Here is a 21,070-nt window from a genome sequence, read left to right as displayed (position 1 = left end):
TATATGCGCGACATTGTATCTAAAGGCAAGGTTGCCTTGGCATATGTTAATACCCAAGATATGGTGGCAGATCCCTTTACTAAGTCGATTAATAGAGATTCTTATATAAAGCATGTAAAATCTATGGGTATTTGTAAGATTTGATATGTTAATGTTATTCATATTTCTTTCTATGATTATTGTATGGCATGTTGCACATCTATATGAGTATGCTACCAGGTTTGAGATAAATCTTCTCTCACGGAGTTATTGCCTTAGACGCTGCTTCTGGGCGGGCTGAGATGAGATGTAACAAAATCTAGGGTTGCTGAATTAACAAGCATGTCAGATTTTGGAGATATCATGTGATAATAACTCAAAAGAGTGAGAGTACAATGAGTTATAATATTCGCCATATATACGTATATGAGATACATCGCCCAAACTGGGTTAGGATGAGGTCTTGTGTATATTTAACTATATGGAGAGACCGACCTTGCTATTTAAATGTCAAAGGTAACCTGGTTGACCAGATCTGAGGACTTGGATAAACATTGCATGGGAATGTGCATTATGAAGAACTCAAGTTTGTTTCTGAAGGAGGAACTGAGCTAGTATAGATCTGTACGGCAGAAAATCAATGGTGTATGCATACACTCACAAGAGTGTAATAATTTTATCGAAATACGTGAGTCATACCACGTATGTCGCACCATAACTATAAGTCGACCACAAAAGGAAATGAAGAATGATCCTTGCTTCTTCATTGTGTGAGTCCTTGATATATATATATATATATATATATATATATATATATATATATATATATATATATATATATATATATATATATATATATATATATATATATATATTATTGTCCTTTTTGACTTTTGACCTTATTTTAAGGAGAAAGATGAGTGTTGCTACTTTAGCATGTTGCTTAAGGTCATGTCTGATTCGGTCTAAAAGAACATGTCTGGGAAAGCTACTAATTATCTTGATTCAAATAATAAGTGTTGAAAATGAAGATCATTTGACATTTTCTGATTATGCACATGTTAAAAGCTAGCTTATTTTACCACATCCTGGGGATGTTTGGGTTTATGATTAAATATGTGACATAATGGAAGGCCTTGTCTGACATAGCTTGACACTATATATATATATATATATGTGTGTGTGTGTGTGTGTGTGTGTGTGTGTGTGTGTGTGTGCAGAGAGATTCAGTATGCTAGAATGTGAAAAATGTATTTGATCTAGGATACAGTGAGCTTTTTACCTGGCTTGTGTTGATATACCCTGTGTATCTTATTTTTTGCAGGTTTGGGCTATTATATTACACTAACTGGTACATAATATGCCTCCACTCCCTAAGCTCACGGGTCGAACGATCCATTTGCCAGTATAAATACCCGATGTTATTCATCATTTGAACATGTTTGATGTTCCTTCTTTTAAGATCTCTTCCCATCATGTGCAAGTGGGAGAATGTTGGGTTGGGCACCGGGTCCACCCATGATGGGCGAGATCCAGACCCGGCCCACCATTTGAGGAGGGTGTGGTTTGGAAACCGCCCACCTCCCCATGCATCTTCTCAAATCTCTCTCATTTGTGAGAAAAAAAGAGGAGGAAATAATATAACAGTGTGCTGAAGACACTGTGTATGTGCTTAAGAGAGACCCCAGCAGAGAAGAGGGAAAGGGTGTGCACAGTGAAAGGAAAGAAAAAGAAGACGGCGAGGCATCTTCACAGTGATTGAACATCGTGGGGCATTTGGACTCGTGGATTCGTCGTTCTATCCAAGTGAGGGCACACATCCGTTGAGAAAAATGAGCATCAACGATCCAGTTTATCGCTTCCACTTCAACGAAAAGGTATGTTACGATCCTAGAGATAATGTCAGTTCCCTAAAATGTAAAACCACTTTGCTTTTTGGTGGCATTTCATTAGAGAACCAAATATTTGATCTGAGTTTACGATTCTTTCAAACTCTTTGAAATTGAATTCTGTTCTCCTTTCGGGGGCTTTCGTTTTGCTCCAGCTGATCATTTTTCCTCCATTTCTATCCAGATTCAAGTAATTGGGGTTTTCTCTTTCAAGTTATGGCTGGCCAGCACCAATGAGGTCTATGGGGACCCCCTCCAAAACCCCTAGCAGCAGTGGTAGAGCTAGAAGTTTTTCGTTGGGTGGGCAGACTTCGGGTCTCCGGGACAATGCTATACAAAGAATTACAAAAAAATTCTTTGCCTTTTTTTTTATATGAGAGGGATAAAAAAATTATATGTAATAACTGAAATCCATGAAATTATGGGATTACCATTAATTAGGTGGTCTTGAAGGACGATCCATTTATTCAGACCAGTGGCAGAGCAAAAAAAAATTCGCCCACCCATCGTTAGAAGAAATTTTGGTTGTGCGTGGTAGATCTGACATGCTCTTCTAGAAGCAGCCTCTCTGGCCGGAGAAGGCGATGGCCATCAAGTTGATGGTACCATCTGGTTTCATTATTCTGAGGGCCTTCATGGCATCGACTTGCCCGTAGCTAAGCTATAACAACACACTTTCAATCCCTCTTTTCCTCCATTTAGTGAAGCAAACATAGTGTTTTGCATGGCACCCATAACCACATTTAGGTTCCAGTCATCCATATCATCATTCTTGTCTTTAGGACCTCACCGATGCAAGTTGTTTTCATCAAATTGGATCCTGTGTATGTGATCTACATCATCCATTTAGTGAAGATCGACGTTTGAATAGACAAAATCCGACTTATGTGGAGGACTTTTTGCTGATTCAAAAGTCAATAACCATTAATAAAAACATGGTTTTTTTTGTTAAAGAACACTGTCAAAATAAATTGAAAATCATGTTTTTTTTTGTTAAAAAACACTATCAAAAGATTGATTTCTATTAAATCAACCGTGTTGAACCCATCGATAGGGCCAGATTGATCAAAACAACTTAGTACCAATGAGATCCCAGAGGGAGTTGATCACAGAGGATGATATACGGATGAGTGGAGCCGGGTTCCCCATAAACGTAGGTTGCGCGGTTTCACAAAGAACAAATGACAAAAGAAGAAGCTGGGGGAAAACACAGATTTTTGTTGAATATTCACAAGAGAGAACTCCAACTCCCACAAACTAATAACCTGTCTCTTCTGCAGTTTTTAATAAGGTGAAAAAAATGAAGGGAAAAGATTAGCACTACCATCGTCAGAAGAAAACACACATGGACGCATATTCTTTCTTTTGAGGTGGGCGACCGCCCATCCATGCCCACCCGTGGCTTCGCCAGTGCCTAGCAGAAGTCCTACTGCGCAACGTCAACTTTGTTTTTTTCTTTTCTAATGAAACATAGAGAAATCACCTTTTTTTTAAACATACCACTGGGTTTTGAACCTGCAATGCCCCACCACAAGGAGACGTGAATTGATAGCTCCTACCAACCACGCTTATAAAATACATTTTTATTATATTATTAAAAAGTAATTAAATAATATTAAAAAATATTTGACTGATGTTGAGCTTTTAGGTGTGTCATAAATAGTATGTTACTCTGACATGCATTAAGAGCAACAGTATCAATTGTGTCATAAATGGCATGCTACTCTGACATGCATTAAGAGCAACAGTATCATGTCATCTGTCATCTGTTGTCTTGATGCTCGATGGCAGGGTTGAAATGGGTCTGATATTTGTTGGGTTGGATTTTGATTTTTAACGAGTAGGTTCGGTTTTAAATTCGTTTCTAATTATCCACTTCAAATACATTTTTAGACTAGAAATGATGTTTTTAAGTTTTCATAAAGAAGAATTGAAGAGGACATCATATGTTTTTCAATCATGCAAACATGGGATCCAAAGTTACTGCCAAAACAAGGCTTTCAGTTTATTTGGACCTGGTTTTTATATCTAGATTCATCCGAATGGTCATTCTAGCTTAATTGTCATCCATGCACCCTTCTGGTAGGATTTGAATCTGGACCCAAGTTTTTTCATTTGAATCTAGACCCAAATTGTCACTCAAACTAATTGAATCTGGATTGAAACCAATGAAGTTGTGCCCTGAGCTGTTTCGATTTGGATCATATACAGACCAGGTTGTCGTTCTAGCTGAATTGTCACTCTTGTAGTTTGGAACCAAATTGGATCCATTATCATTTTTTGCTCTTGTGATTATATCTTGTTCATATCCATATCCAAATACCTTGAGTTGTCGCCCTTGTAATTGGATCTGGATCACAACTTGTCCAAGTTATCACTCACCAGGCTAAGTTGTCACTCTTAACTATTTGGATCCAAGTCAGATCTAGACCCAAAAAAGTTAATTTGTTGCTCTCATGAACCAAGTGTCATTCCGACTAAAAAAATTGCCATTTTGGGCTCCGATCACATTTGAAAAGCATTTTAAACCTAAAAACTTATTGAAAACCCAAAAATTTGCCCCAAGACCTTTCAAAACCCTAGCTTAGCCCCTTCAACCAACTAAAATCATAAAACTTAACCCCTAAGCTAGATTCTTGGCCAACCAGATTGTGCCATGTTAGGTTTCTGGCCAATCCGATTCAGGTTCCTACCTAACATATGGATTTGGTTCTTTAAACCCAAAATCTCCTAGATCTAGGTTCACACCCAGTCCTACACCAAAGAGAACTTGTTTCCCATTTTCCACTTAAAGCTATCTATGATCTATCACATTGTGGTTCTCCTTATGCTCGATCTAAACCCTTTAACATCTAGCCTCTGCCATATTCATCCTAGCCCAGTGCACCTATATGAACATCCTACTGGACCTATAACCCTAAATCTAGATGCTAGTCTCACCTGACTAGCTAAAGCTCCGCTCATCTGTCGTCCTACAAATCATCATCATAGAAAGAGCTATCTGGAGGTGAGACTCGATTCTCATATTTAATTCATGTTTATTTGCTTTATTTATTTATTTATTTAACTATGGATTTGTCTAACGGATTGCATACCTATGTCTTAAAATCTTGGTGGTATCTCTACACCATTGAACTCGCTTTTTTTATAAGATTTGTTTACAAGGTACTTTGATTTGCAAACAAAGGCCAAGATTAAGAGAGCCGATGTGGAACGTTGCAGGTTCAAAACCCAGTGGTATGTTGAATAATTACTGGTGGGATTCTGTCTAACCCCAGCTAGACTTTTACAAAAAAAAAAGGTCAGGTCATATAAGGTTTTGAGCTCGTTTTGAACCTATTAACTTATTCAAATTTGACGGGGATCGGTTTAAACCCAACATTATTTGTTCTAAATCTGACACTTATTAAATAAACACCATTATATGGAAGGTATGCACCCAAAATTATTTCAATTAAGTTGGATATTTATTCTGAATATGACCCCATTGCACCCCCTATGGGTAGAGGTATAATGGACTCAGGTCGGATAGTATGATACACTGGGCTTGGATTCGAAGTTGGATGACTCTTTACCAAATTCGGATCCACTTAAGATATGTATTGTAATTGGATCTACATTTATATATAATCGGCTTGGATATTGTCAAACTTAGACTTGCATTTGGACTTAAATGTATAAATGCTAAAACCAAATCTGAGTCTTATTATCATCTCAACATGGTCTTACTTACAGAATCTAACAAAACAAGCACATATTTTGGTCTGATATTTGACCCAAACCCGAACCATTTACATCTGTAATATGAAGATATAAACTTAAGGCTTTTAAATCGAGACAAGGCTTACTACTATCACCATTCAGTGTTTCATGTAAGAGTCTATGCCAATGTCACAAATCTTGTTATCAGGAAAAATCTTGCATTATTTTGAAAATTTTTGGTTTTGTCTAAAAGAACATGAGAAGATATCAATATATGTAGATAAAATTATAAAATAAAACAAATAATATAAAATACTAAAGTACCCGTCATGTTCAGCCTAAGGCTCTCTTCTGATCCAGACTCTGTACCGATCCAACCTAACCTTGAAGAGGGCCTAACAAAAACAAAGTGTCCATCCCATTTCCAAGCTTCATCGTGCACCCATCCACCATAATATCTAACTCCTTGCTTCATGCTTTTCAAATATCAAAACCCGACCTTCACATGAAATTCATTGACCATCTCCAAGGCCACCCGTGCAGCCCATATTTAGACTACATAACAATGGCTTATTCTTTGTCCTCTGCACACAAGAGCCAAAGCTGGGATTGAATAGTTTAAATGCCATTGAAGTGTTTGGTTTGCAAGCAATAGTTTAGAGTTCAAATCCAATCACTTACCCCCTTTGAAACCCAATATCACTAATTTATAATGGACCTGGACTTTTACTAATAGTTCTGAAAATTAGATCAGTAGATCCAAAACCCAATACAAGTTTCCACGTTAAACTCTCTAAAGTTTTGACTTTCCTAGGACATTTCTGTTTTCAAAGCACATGATGCTTCTGATCAAACAAGGAGGTTGGATACTATGCCATGGCAGGTACAACCGTACAAGATTATTTCTTCTTCTTAAGTCACATCTTTGCAAGCATTTCATGCGTGCAATCATGTTGGTGTGGCTTCCCATTTTCAGAGTGGTCCAACTATTGGATCGGGTATGGTGGCCCATGAGTCTAGCAAATTATTCAAAGCATACTTGAAACCCAAGGTTGCCAATGTGATGAATAAGTCCCTTTCTTATGAACATGATTGAAAAATATATGCATGAATAATGCGAGGTGGACCCCTTGGGTGTAGGTGTAGGACCGAGAAACTAGACAAACTGCTGGTGGCTTAGCTAATAGAAAGCTCATTCCTGTTGGTAAAATAAGATGGGCAAGCTGAACATGTACAACAGGTAGGGGAGCAAACGGGTTGCATTTGGATCAGATTCTTTCAGATCCAAATCCAAATCCTAATATGAAATGTAAACAGTAGATCTGAATCCTAATACAAAATACATGTGGTAATAATGGATAAAAAAAATAGAATAAAATATGGCATTTACATGTAAAAAATGCATTGGGGTTGGATTTTGATTAGGATCAACCCTAGAGCTGAATTAAAATGCTGATCTGAATCTGACCCGAATCCGAAAAGTGATTCGATTGTGCTGGTCCAAATTTGATCTGAATGCACATTCAGATTTTACTTAAAAGATTCATATCCAAAAACATGTCAGATTTGGATCAGATATCCGATCCGTATGCAGCCATACGTAACAAACCTGAGATAAGTGGCCATGCAACTCAAGCCTCACCATGTCATAATGAAGCCCTAGCTACACTAGCTGACTATATATATATCAATCCAAAGGAAAAACCCTTCCATCACCGACCGCACCTTGGCTGGTAAAACCCTGAAGGTCCCCCTGCCCATAGTGACAAAAGTTAAAACCGGCAAAATCTCCGGAGTCAAAAACTTGGGAGATTTTGAAAATTTTCATAAATCTCGCATTTTTTGGCAAAATCTCAGCAATAAAAACTAAATTTAAAAATATAAAAAAAATATTTTTTTATTAAATTATAAATAAAACATTTAAAAATGAAAATATCATCATAAATACCTGTTAAAATGGTAAATATCATGATATTTGTCATTGATTGAAAATCTAGCAAGAAATTGCCGTTTTAAACTTTCACGCAATTTCTCGCGATATTATCGCAAGATTTTTATAAATCTCGCGATATTTGTTACAGAGCCCTTGCCCACAGGGGAGTACGCCCAGCTTCGTCCTTGCAGCAAGGGCCGTGGGTTTCAAACTTGTGACGTTCCATCAACTTGGTGACATTCACAAGCCACCCTAATTAACCAGATGAGCCCTTGTGGTCACTAGCTGAATATTTTAGCCAATTAACTAATAAAGAAAACACAACCAAAGAAGCAAGAGAGAGAGAGACGAAAGTAATTCAACATTACCAACAAAATGTTGAACCCATGAACTGAACAAGAACAAAAGCCAAAACAAATAAAGAAAGCATAAGAGAAAAGAACATCAGACAGCTAAAATGGGCTCACGCCGGCGCCGCTTGCCTAGATTGCGACAAAGGATAGGTAGCATCAGCAGGAGGGAGTGGAAGATCACTAAGATGCATACGCAAGATCGCATAAACATCTACCAAGATTTTATGCACCAGGTTTTGAATGCTAACTGGAATATGACGAAAATGAGCATCGTTTCGCGCCATCCAAACAAACCACCAAGAAGAAAGCAACCACGTCCGCCAGATGAACCTCCACCTCTTGCTGCGCCTAATACAAACCGGCCCCAAGATCAGATCTAGCGCAAATTAGGACTCCTCCTTAACAAATACTTTTGGATTCCTCCAGGTCCTGCTAAAGATTTCCATAAATATTGGGCAAGACCAGAACAAGTGAAACGTAGATTCTTCTACAGCTTGATAAAGCACGCACCATATCACCATTAGATTTGGTTGGGACATTACCAGGACCATATTATGACCCTGGTTCAGACCCAAAAATCTTTGTTTTATTGGACACGAATCCGTACAGGAATTGGTTATGGATATGGGTTCTGATAAATACATTTACAATCCCATCTAACCATGGAAACATTTAGGAAAAAAATCCATTCAGGGGCCAACCTTTGGTTTATAATTCCAAAATTGGGTCAGTTTTCCTGAAAACAGTCAAATAAGGATCTCAGGTCAACATCTATAATGGAAAATATGATTCCTTTTTTGTTTCCTGCGTTCTCCCTTTAGAATTGAAAATATTCATTTATTCTCATAAAAAAAAAGGAAAAAAGTAAACATTTTGAACTTTAAACTCTTAATGATAAATGTTACTATTGTAATTTAACCTGTGGTTTAACCCAAGTTAAAGGACAAATAGTTTGGCAGTTTTCAAGAAAATCGAGGCGCATATTTGGAATTTCAGAAACACGCGTGAGGCCCATAATATTTGAAATTAGGATCAAAAGGTTGGCCCCAAATGGAATTTTCCTGTAAATTTAATAGTGCCTGGAGCTTTTTTTGATATTCCTCTTGCATGTAGTTAACCAGACCCGCACTAAATGCTATGTGAGGCTTAATCACTAACCTTGAAGCTATTAAAAAACGGTGCGGAAGCTGAACGTCAATTCATTTCTGAAAATGAAATCTATATCATAAATTGGAAGGTGATGATAGCAGGAAAGTGATGATTGTTGTAGTGTTTTGGTCCAATGGAGAAATCACTGTTATGGATTGGCTGTCACATACGAGCCCAGAGGTGTCACGTTAACCGTGCACCATGATGGATGTCCTCAGTGTGATATAAAACCACTATTTCCTGACCGCTGGGGACAGTTTCTCATTTGACTACGTCTTGCAACAAAGGACACCCACCCACCGGGTATCGAGCTTTTAACCTCTTTCAACTTGAAAGCCTTAAGTCAAACGCACCTCTCTCTTTCTGTCTCTCTCTATCGTCACCCACTTGCAAACTCATACATCATCCAATAGGCACAACTTGGACTCATTTTGATACCCTTTATACTGTTGGTTTATCGCAAAGGACAAAGAAGCCATGCAGATAAAAATTGAAGTTTTTTGTCGTTTGAAGATGACACTTGAGGGCTTGTCTTTAGCGTCTCACATCAATTTCATATTAGCCATTTTTTTAATAGATGTTCTATATCTAGTTTATCTGATAAAATAAGGAGTGCAAGGAAGAATTTTTAATATCCGCTCTATACATAGTTGCTCTAATAATTAATGATATCTGTGGGTGCATGTAGGCCTGAATCAGAAAAGAAAGAAAGACCTTTCTGTGGGTAAAACGCCAATATCCACTTCAATTCTGAACGAATTCCACAGTGGAGTATAAGATTAAGAAAGGAAAAAGAAAAAAATAAAGCTTAGATTCAACAGTTTGATTGGTGTGGTGCAGACTATATATAAAAATCATTAAGGTCAAGATAGATATTTAAAGATTTGTTCAACAGGATGCACCTAACAACGAAACTATTGGTCCGTTATGAACTTATCCAAGTGAACCAACTGGGTTGGATATGACAGAGAGAGAGAGAGAGTAAATGAAAAACTTCTAACAATCTTAGCTTATATTAAAGAGTGTTCATGTGCCGGATTTACTTTCAGGATAATGGCTTCACTTTTCCATGTATATATAGAGAGAGAGAACATTTATCATTCAACATTACCAAAATACATCCAACCGAATATTGGATGAGAGAGGAACATAAGAGTAAGACAACCACTATCTAGATGGTGACTGTGCACAGTTCAGAGTACAAGTAGATCCAAACCCCCGTCTCTACTATGTAATTTAGGAGTTAGATACACATCAAACATAACCCGCTGATGTAGCCTTCCAAAATTGAATTTGATGCCCTTGAAAAAGATATCATTTTTTTCAGTCCATATCACCCACCATGCTGAAAACAACCATACCCGCCACAATAATCTTCCTTTTTTTTTGTTTCGTAAACTCATGGGACCAAACAAGAGGTCCCGAATAACATAACTCGAACGCGTTTGAACCGGCGGTGCACCCCAAGTTTGAAAGAATAGGTCTAAAACTACCGGGCAAAACCAAAATAGGTGAGTCGTGTCCTCTACCGCCTTCTCGCAAAGAACACACATGCTTGGAAACTGAAGCCCCCGTTTCCTGACATTAATCTGGGTTTGAACACGATCCAACGCCACTAACCACGCCAACGCCTTTGCCCTTGGAGCGGCCCCCTTACCCCATATACAATCAATGGAAAACCAATCCATCCCGAATGACAACAAGGAATAGTAAACTTATTTAATGGAGAACCTATCTCCGCTCGCCATGGCCCAGTGAAGCCACGGGCGACCATGGCCAGGCCTAAGATCCCTGTCGCTGAAGGAGCGAAGTGTTTTCCGCCACTCCAACCAGAGGGATGAATGCAGTGGCGGAGCCAGGAGTTTTTCGTTGGGTGGGCAGACCTCGGGTCTCGGGGACAATGCTATGGTCTTGAAGGAGGATCCATTTACTCGAATCAATGGCGGAGCCAAAAATATTTCGTTGGAGGCAGAGTCTAAGAGATAAAACTTAAATAAGCCTTTGAATTATATTGAAATCGATTGGCTATCAATGTAAAAAAAATCAGCAATATTTATCACAATATACTCAAATCATTTGAGATCAGTTTGGCATACATTCAGCTCAAATAAACAGCAAGAAACTAGAACATTACGCTGCTTTTCGAAAGCAGCTTCTAAAGCTTAAAACGCACAATCCAGAACCCGGTTGAATGCAGATTCAAACTGGGGGAGTGACAGACGCGGGTCCAGATTAGGTGGAAGCTTAGGGTGTATGTGATACCGCTGCCACGGGAAGACATAAACGTGTCAGCACCACTTGCTGATTGCTGTCCTGAGTGAGTGCTTGCCACCTAAAACAAATAGCATCTAAATGACAACACACCACATATGATAATATCCAAAACAGATTAATTGCTGGATTAAAAGTAAACATACACTTATTTTCTGTTTGTCACACACCAGACAAATTAAAACACACAGCGGTAGGCATTAGCATACAAGAGTTAAAATCAAATTCTTTGTTTCTTTACAAAATATCGCCGGAGGCATATTTTTTTTTTCGGTTTCAAATTCTGGGGTGGGCGATTGCCCACCCCTGGCTCCGCCACTGGATGAATGGCACACTGAACTGGGCGTCGAAAGAAGGGAGTCAGGTAAACTACCATATTTTTCCCTAACAAACGTAGCCCAAGAAGATGGAGATGTGGAAGCGACCCAAGCCCACTTCAAGACTAAAACGATGCTCCTCTTTCTCAGAGACAGAATCTCCAAGTCGCCTCGCTGTTTCGGGAGAACGATCTGTTGCCAAGAAACAAGCGGGTACTTTTTGTGAGACGCATTCCAAGACCAAAGAAAGTGAGAAAGCAAACTGCTAATCGTTCGTTCTACTGTCGTCGGTATAATGGACATGCTCATATGAAAATCTGGTAATCTGGCCAAAACATGGCGAATGAGCGTCAATCGTCCCGCAAAAGATAAATATCGGGCCTTCCAAGACTGCAATCTCCCTTGCACCCGCTCTATAGTAGACGTCCAAGACGAAGTTCTCGACGGTTGCAGTGAGTGCAATGATAGACCCAAGAAATTAACAGGAAGGTCGGATATCGAGCAGTTGAAGATCCTTGCAGCAGCCGATTGGAGGAGAGGGTCAGCATTGAGTAATACCAGAGCGCACTTACTCTCGTTCAGGCGAAGGCCAGACATTGCAGCGAATATTTTAATAATAAAGCACAACCTAGACATTTGATTAACATTCGCATGACCAAATATTAAAGTATCATCTGCATATTGAATTGTGTGACCAACAAAACCAAGAATGCCCAACAAATTCAAGAAGTCTGTTTGTTCTACCCTTTTCATGAGAATAGGTAAACCCTCTGCCGCGATATTAAAGAGGATGGGGGCTAGGGGACAACCCTGTTGCACGCCTCTAGCCAACTTGAATTTTTCCCCTCTCATTCCGTTGATGCACACCGACGACACTGATTTCGTGACCAGCTCCTTAACCCATGCAATAAACCGGTTGCCGAACCCCATATTTGTTAGAGATTCAAACAAAAAATCCCATGCCAGACTATCATAAGAGAGAGAGAGAGATTCACAATCCATTTTGTGCAGGAAGTGTCATGCAAGGGCTGACGAACAGCTTCCTGTTCGGCTTGGCTTGGCTAGTGAGAAGCTTGGCTTAGCTCAAAAATTGTGCTCAGCAAGCCAAGCTACGAGCCAGCTTGTTTCGGTAAATGAGCTGAGCATGAACTTGGCAAGCTCGTTTCAACTCAGCTCGAATAGACTCTCTTTACATATTATATATTTATAAAATATATTATATATATATTGCATATAATATGAATAATATACATACTATATGTGTTTATACATTTATTATATATATTTATTGTATGCATTATAAATAATATATGTATTATATATTATCAAGCTTAAAAAGACTTGAAAATAATTTTTTAAAGAAAACGTGCCAGCTTGTATTGAGCTCATGCTCAGCTCGGCTTGTGACAAGCTCATGAGCCGAGCTCGAGCTGGGGTGGTTCGACTTAATTACCGGCCTTGCAAAGAAAAAAAAGGATCCAGCCCATTCTTTGACATAATCCTAGCTAGCCATCAGGCTGATGCATCTGGAAGGCAAGGATCAGTACACATTCAGGTGAGAATGTGGACAATTCGTAGCCATTGGTTGGACGGCTAGGATTGGATGTAAGATGAACAAGTAGTAGTTCAACTCAATAAAATGCATCTATATGGGCTTTTCATGGAGCTCTCTTTTCTTTGGGCCTTGAGATGGAGCCACCAAAAACGACAGCTGACCGACTTTTTTCTCACTCGTCAATAGGAAAAATTGTTGTCCTTAGCATTTCTCTGCTTCAAGTGTTGTTCCTGTATCATGGCATTAGCTTTCTCTCTCTCTCAAAAAAAAAAAAGAAAAGAAAAAAAAAAGCCATCGACTCCTTTTTATAAAGACCATTGCTGATCAGTTACCTCTCAAATCAACACTTTCTAGTGAAAAAGAAAAACACTAGTAGTGCTTTTAAATTGTTTGGTGAAGGAACATTCCGTTCTACATTGTCCACAATGAAAGGTGAAAGCTACATCCACAAGTGCTGGGTGGAGGTAAAAAGTGTGGCTTCACTCAACCAAATATCTGCAGAGATAAACTGCTAGACTTAAAAAGGATGCACCCAACTCCTGCTCAGTTGCTACTTTAATTAAATAAGAGCGCCTGCTCATTTATTCAATATTACAAAAGGGAACAGTGATGCAAGCAAAAGCTTACTTTTTAGGAACACTATCCAATGGTCAGCCTTTTCACCTAGAGCTGCACAAAAGCTGAGCTCGAACCAAGCCCAGCCTGAACGAATTAGAAAGGCAGATGTTTGTGCTCGCTTTGAACTCGAGCCAATCTTGAACAGCCTCATTCAAGCTTGGCTAGGATGGAGTTTGAGCCAGACTCAGCTCAGCTCATGCACAAAAACTATTGAGCAGAAATGACCTTTCCATATTTTTTTTACATTTCTTTTATCAGACCATATGGATGTGGTATATAAGTTTTATTTAGTAAAAAAAGAGTTTTAAATCATGGGCTGCGTCGTATAAGAAGGTTTTTTAAGGGCTTCAAAAATCAACTACTCACAATTTTCATAAATATTCAAGCATCCATAATTTGATTTTTTTCATCAAAAATACATGATCGATCCAACAATTGATTCCTAACAAATTCATCATGTTGAAGACATCTACAAGGTTAGAATTGCAAAAGAAGTACTAAAAGTACCCAGTTCACACCATGTTCTCATATATATATATATATATATATATATATATATATATATATATGTGTGTGTGTGTGTGTGTGTGTGTGTGGCTAACATTTGCTCATATAGACATTACCTAATGAGTTTTTTTTTTTTGTTGTTGTTTTTCATGAACTTAACCTTACAGATGTGATCTACATGTTTAAGTTGGTAGAGGTCTGCTCTTAGATCATTCAATTACACCGTGTAGGCACCATTTTATGAGCCTTGAATAACAATGGCATACAATGGGTGGTATTTTTCAGCTCATAAAATTGTGTTTTTTTTTAGAAAACACATGATCCAAAAGCTGGTTTCTAGCATTTGGACCATGCTGAATCCATCCATGAGATCGGATTTGGTCAATATGACCCGCACGCATGATTCCCGGCTCATTCAGATGGCCAGGTCAACATTAGCAAATGTTAACCCATATATATACAGAAATGGGTAGGTGCTTACCAAGCTTGGATAGGGGTTTTCAGTTGTTTTTCATAAATTTGACCCTATAGATGTGTCTAGAAAATCACACTTGGATCATGTTTTTTTTTTAGAAAAAAATAAATTTTTAAGCATTCAATATTTTTCAAAATTGTAGACCATTGATTTTTGAATCTTATAAAAACCTAAAACTTGTTGAAATTAGACGATCCAAAAGTCGATTCCCATCTATATGGTCAGATTTTAGAAAAAAAAAAAACAATCTTTCCAAAGCTCATTTGGCACGCGGTAAACACAAAATAGCGTCAGACACCTGCCCATATATATATATATATATATATATATATATATATATATATATATATATATATATATATATAGAGAGAGAGAGAGAGAGAGAGAGAGAGAGAGAGAGAGAGAGGTGGCACTCAAGACCAACAGGGCAGGGTCTGCTTTTCTGCTTTGTAAACTCAAGAGTTGAGACCAACAAAACATGAAGATATATCTGGACCTGGATAAGTATTTTAAACAACCTAAAAGTATTGATCAGTCTTAATCAGACTCATTAGCCTTGACCAAGCTTGGCTCATTTATATACACCGAGACTGTGCTTGTGTTCATACTCGGCTTACTTAAATAGTTGGATTAGTCCGAGCCGGGCTTAAACAAGCCGACAGCCCCGTTGTGCAGCCTTACTTTCCACTTGATCGTTTCTAGAATTATCCATCATGGTAAATCGGACATCACATTTAAAGGAAATTAAAAAAGAAATCAAAGAAGGAAAAACAATGAAAAATGAATTGCTGAACATAATAAATAGCGGGTTAGTTGGCCACCCAGTGAGACAAGGTTAAAGAAAGGGTGCAATTATTTCTACGCAGTGATGCAACATGTTATAAGAAAACAAAATCACTGGTTGCAAATTGAAGGGCGAAGATACAAGAGCTCCAATAATCTATCTATCTATATTTATTTAAATTATGAAACTGTGAATAAAGTCGACCTGAAAGCAACATAACATAATGAGACAAATTCAATCTCACATTCAATGTCATCATACCACAAGTTAATATGACATTGGAGGACTTAATTAATAATTTAGTTCTACTAATAGGGTTAATATCAACGGGGGCTCTGCTTGTCTGGTAGGAGCAGCTAGTGCAGGTCACCTTGTGTTGGGAGGTTGCAGGTTCAAAACTCAATGGTATAGTTGTATAACTGGTAGGGGTCTGCCTAACCCCAGCTTGCCTTTTAGAAAAAAGGATTAATACTTGGTCAGATTGCCATGAGGTAAAAATGAAGTTCTTTTCCTTTTTTTGAACGTTGTAGATATGATCTGCATGGTTTGGTTAGTGGAAATCAGCTCTTGAATCATCTGATCACAAGATGCAGCTAAGGTCTTGGAAGACTTTAAAATTGTATGTTTTCACCAAAAGGGCTCCGCTTGTCTGGTAGGAGCAGCTAGTGCATGTCACCTTGTTGGGACGTTGCAGGTTCAAAACCCAATGATACAGTTGTATAACTGGTAGGGGTCTGCCTAACCCCAGCTTGCCTTTAAAAAAAAAAATGTATGTTTTCATGAAAAAACATGATTCCTTTTACACATCTGTGAGGTATGATTAAGTGAAAATAACTCAATATAACTCATATGTATGATTTTCAGCTCAATTAAACGGTCAGGTTGTCATAACCAAATATTACCCCTTAAGTATAACCTGGCTCTTTTGTGCAAGGCTTATGAGAGGATCCAGTAGTCTGTCCAAGTACCTTTCAAGCTTCTTGACCATCCAAAACATAACACGTGCTCCTCTACCTGCTAGAACAATTTGCACTAACGATGACCATGTTTGGAAGGAAGCAGATCAGGTCATGCTGAACATGAGCTTTTTGCTCATGCCAGCATCGTGGCCCTCTGTTTGCATTTTGGATGAATGCCACGTAGCATATAACTGTTCTGTTGACTTTTTAACTTTTCAAAATACAAAACGGACGGCCACGATGTTGTCATGAGCAAAAAAGCTCATGTTCACCATGACCTGATCTGCTACCTGTGTTTGGAATACCCAGCTGATTCTTGTATTTTTCTTAAGACCCTGTGATTATAAATCTCAATCACAACACTTTCTCGAGGTTAGTGAACATGAGAAAATTGAAAATTGTGATTGTGCACGCCAGCTGTGATTGTTTTTCCCTTGAATCCGATGCAAGTTGGTCACAACTTACAAGATTGACCTTGTGACCAACAATCACAGCTTATACACCAAGTTTAAACCACATAGACTTCACGGTTCTAGGAAATATATTCTGCACAGAATTGGATCTTCACCTGAGTCTCAGACTTGGACCCACTATTATAGGTCCAATAGACTTAGTAGGTTTGGTTGGTAGGACTCAGGCCACAACATGATGGCCGTCTATTTGGGCATCCAGATCCTGGATTTTAGATAAGATCCAAGCCATATTCATCTTTTTTTGTGTGCAACCTTTAGCAATAAACTGGAAAATCACCAGATAAGGCTTGACGTGACCCATGGCTTAGTCAGATCTAGTAGGGAATTTCCCATTTCTTAATGAGAACTAGACCCACAGTGTGTAGAGGAATGCCACAAAATAGTCCACTTTACTGACTTGTTTTTATTCTTTATCCATCTTCTAATATTTATAACAGGGAAAAACAATGTCTGGTGGCTGTCAATGAGGTGGGTCGGACCAGAGAATCTAGTTCTGGACTTAGAACCCGAATAGTGTGTTTGGGAAGCTAATGTCATCAGGCTGGATTGCTTAGGATAGGCTGACTATATTCAGGTGTATAATTTGAGGGAAAAAAGTGGAGATTTACCTTGCTGGGTCTGACCATAGTCTTGAATTATAAATCTGGATCTACCTGTAATAGATCCACATAAGGGTCCTTGAATAATTACTTCTCTAGTTGGTCTTCTTATGAGCTTACTATAACGACCCGAATCAGGGCCTCTTGAGCCCGAATTCGTGGATGTTAATTCTCAGAAAAAAAATGACCAAATAACCTCGAAAACCATGTCAATTTTTTTTATATAGCAAGGTCTCAATATCATTGCGGAAACATTCATTCATTATTGCATACCGACCATCCAAGTTTACCAAAAGTTTAATACATACTAAAAAGAAATGCATAAATAAAAATGAAATACTCCAGAATACTTCAGGTCACCAACAATTGAGTCTGAGTCCACAAGTCAAGTCCTAATCACAACAGTGCTTCTTGAACCTACATTTGTAATCAAACAGTAAGATTTCATTTACAAATATAAGACACGACCGTTACAACTATAATGAGCTTTAAGCTCCTATTCTTAATTTAGGTTTTCAACTAAGCATAAATGTTGCTTATATATTTTATCCTCTATGTATCATTTTTCTTCTTATTTTTAAGGTAGACATTCTCAATATCGTACTATATACTAATCAATTATTTCAAAAATAACTTTATGGGGTGTAGAAATTCATGCAGACAATTCTAGAGACTACAGTATTGGCCAGACATATAAGCCACTCACAATAACATAGTTCAAACTACCCAAGTAATAAACTTTTCATTGTTGTAGCTTTACTCATCAATTGCAAGCCCAACAGTCCAAAATGACTATCGGTAACTAGCCAAAGAACCCAAAAACTATACCTGCTCCCAAAGTTTATGATTCATTCTACTTCCTATATGTGTATGATAGACAATGTTTTTACCCATAAGGGTGACCTAAGGATACCTCAAGATCTCAAATACGAGCGAGGTACACACCTCTAACAAAGCCTTAAACCGTATCCTTTCTAGTAAAGTTCTTTATCAATTTATGTATTGTTACCATAGGTGCATTATTTTTTCATTTCCTACATTAATTTATTATACAATATTAAATGTATATTCACCTACTAATGTTCAACATGTAATCACAAATACATGCCTTAGTTATGGAAATAACAATTTATCACAGTGACATTTTCAATCAAGCAGGCCACAATACTTACAATAACCTCCCAAGGTATAAGCGTGACATTCTTATAATAAATTATTTTGTTGATAACCATAAAACTCTATATTCTTTTTTCAAAGCCAAGTATTTCTTTTCATAATATATTACATGTATCAAAAACATCATCCTTATTTCTATAATAAGCACAATCGTGATATGAGTTCATGATCAAATACTGAAAATGATCAAATACTGAAATTAACGTGTAATATGCATCACGATCCTTATGCATCATATTGAAGACACTAAAAATATAGATTCCTAAGCATGCAATTATGTTGATATATTCATAACATGAAATAATCAACATACTTATAACACATGAAACCACAAAACAAGATGCATTTATGAACAAACTTGTATTTTATTTATCTAAGAAGTTATTTGCAAATGTTCATTTGCTTTAAATCGCCCAAATCTCAACTTAAAAAACAACCTTAGTCTTTCTACAAACCCTGATCTGAAATAAGCAGAGATTTCAATAATTACTAAAATATCATTGAAGTCTCTGTTTGTGTAAAATTATGAAAATACCTATAAGCCTCTTTGCCAAACTCTGATCTCAACCTCTCAGGGTTTGCCATCTTATCCTATGCCCTTGCCTTCTCTTCCTCACTAAAAGCAGACGAAGGGACAGAGGGCCACTTTGTGTTCCTCGCCATTTTTCTCGTGTGTGTGATAACACCGACAACCCTCTTAGTTGCCAGTTTCTCTTCTTTTTGTTTTATCCATTGATGCCGACAACCATTGCGGTGGCCGGTTACTTCTATCATGAAGAACTGTGCTGGCAACTGGTTGCCCATGTTGTCCTCCATTCTCTTCTCACTAAAACTAGACGAAAAAATAGTTTAGTTTTTTGCCAGGGACCTGCTGCTTGATAGATCACGCTCAACTTTTGCAATCTTCCACTCTCCTCCTCTATCTCTCCCTCTCTTTCTCAGTCCTCTCTCTTTTCTGTACGAATAGAAGAGAGAAGAGGGTTTCTCATGGGTTTATATAACCCGTGAGTGACTGGAGATTACAATCCTCCACTCACCCCTCGTTAACGAGGGCTCTTCCCCTTCCCCCACAATTTCATTCATGGGAGAGAGGAAAACTCTCATCCTTTTATCTGTTCAAGTGAGGGAGCCTCCCCCCCCCCCCACCCCACCCACCCACCCCACCCACCCACCCCCCCACACACACAACCTCTTTTGACCCAATTGGCATGGTGGGCTCGAGTCCCAGGTGGTAGATTTATTGGGTCCATTCATCAGCGAGATCGAACTCAGTTGGACCAAGAACCAACTTGAGCATTCTCAACCTAGATTGAAGTGTGAGCAAGGCCCAAGCTGGTCCCTTTTTCCATTTTTTAGTTATTTAACAGGGTGGAAAGTGTTCCCTTGCAACTTACAGTGTACAGTTGCGCTTAGAGTCTGTTTTGCTTTTGTTGAGTCTGATGTAAGCTGCCCGGTTCAGGTGAATCAATACCCCGAAGGGGCAGCCCGTATACTTGAACTGTAATAGCCTGCGGGCAAAATTGTGAATGAATTAAATGCGTTGAGCTTTCTTTTGTTCACCCTCGTTGTGATTGCTTCTTGTTATTGCAATTTCTCTCCCTCCATTCTCTCTTGCTCTCTTGCACTCTGATTACAAGTTTTCGCGACCGGCAAGCGAGCTAACGAGTAGGCTTGCGGCGGTAAGGAAGGACCGTCGCGCCGCGCTGGCCCATTGAAGGAAATAGGCCCGTGACAAGTGGTACCAGAGCCCGTTCTCGTGCTGGGGAAGGGACTCCGGAGTCGGTGTCGACAGACACGCCGACAGGCTGCGATTTGTGAGCAAGACATCGTGGCGCCTTATCAACACTTGCGCAACACCAAGGGCAAGGCAGTTGCCGGAGCTGAGGAGATGGGTTCACCTCGGGGCCAAGAAGAGTTGGCTGCAACTGTTAACAAGCTGGTGAAAGATGTGACTTCGCATGATGAAGCGATTTCACGCGCATGTGAATCATTCAATGGATTGAATGATGTGGTGGCGAGCCTACAAGAGCAGGTGAACTTACTAATGGGGCAGGTCACTTCGTTGACGACTACAGTGACCGATCTTGAGTTGAGGAACCGTACATTGCAGCGGACGGTGACCCTGAATGGCGGAAATGGTGAGAGACCATCAAGGATTGATGTACCTAGACCCGCAAAATTCAATGGTTCTCGCGATAGCAAGGCCATTGAGAACTTCTTGTTCCAAGTAGAAGACTACTTGGATATCCAGAATGTGACTCTCGAAGATCTGAGGATCAAGGCTGCAGCGGCCTTACTTGATGGTGATGCTATCGCTTGGTGGAGGCGGAA

Source organism: Nuphar pumila, chromosome 1, assembly GCF_984573655.1.
Source record: "Nuphar pumila chromosome 1, dmNupPumi1.hap1.1, whole genome shotgun sequence".
Lineage (NCBI taxonomy): Eukaryota > Viridiplantae > Streptophyta > Magnoliopsida > Nymphaeales > Nymphaeaceae > Nuphar > Nuphar pumila.
The sequence above is the reverse complement of the archived record's forward strand: the minus strand, read 5'-3'. Positions refer to the sequence as shown.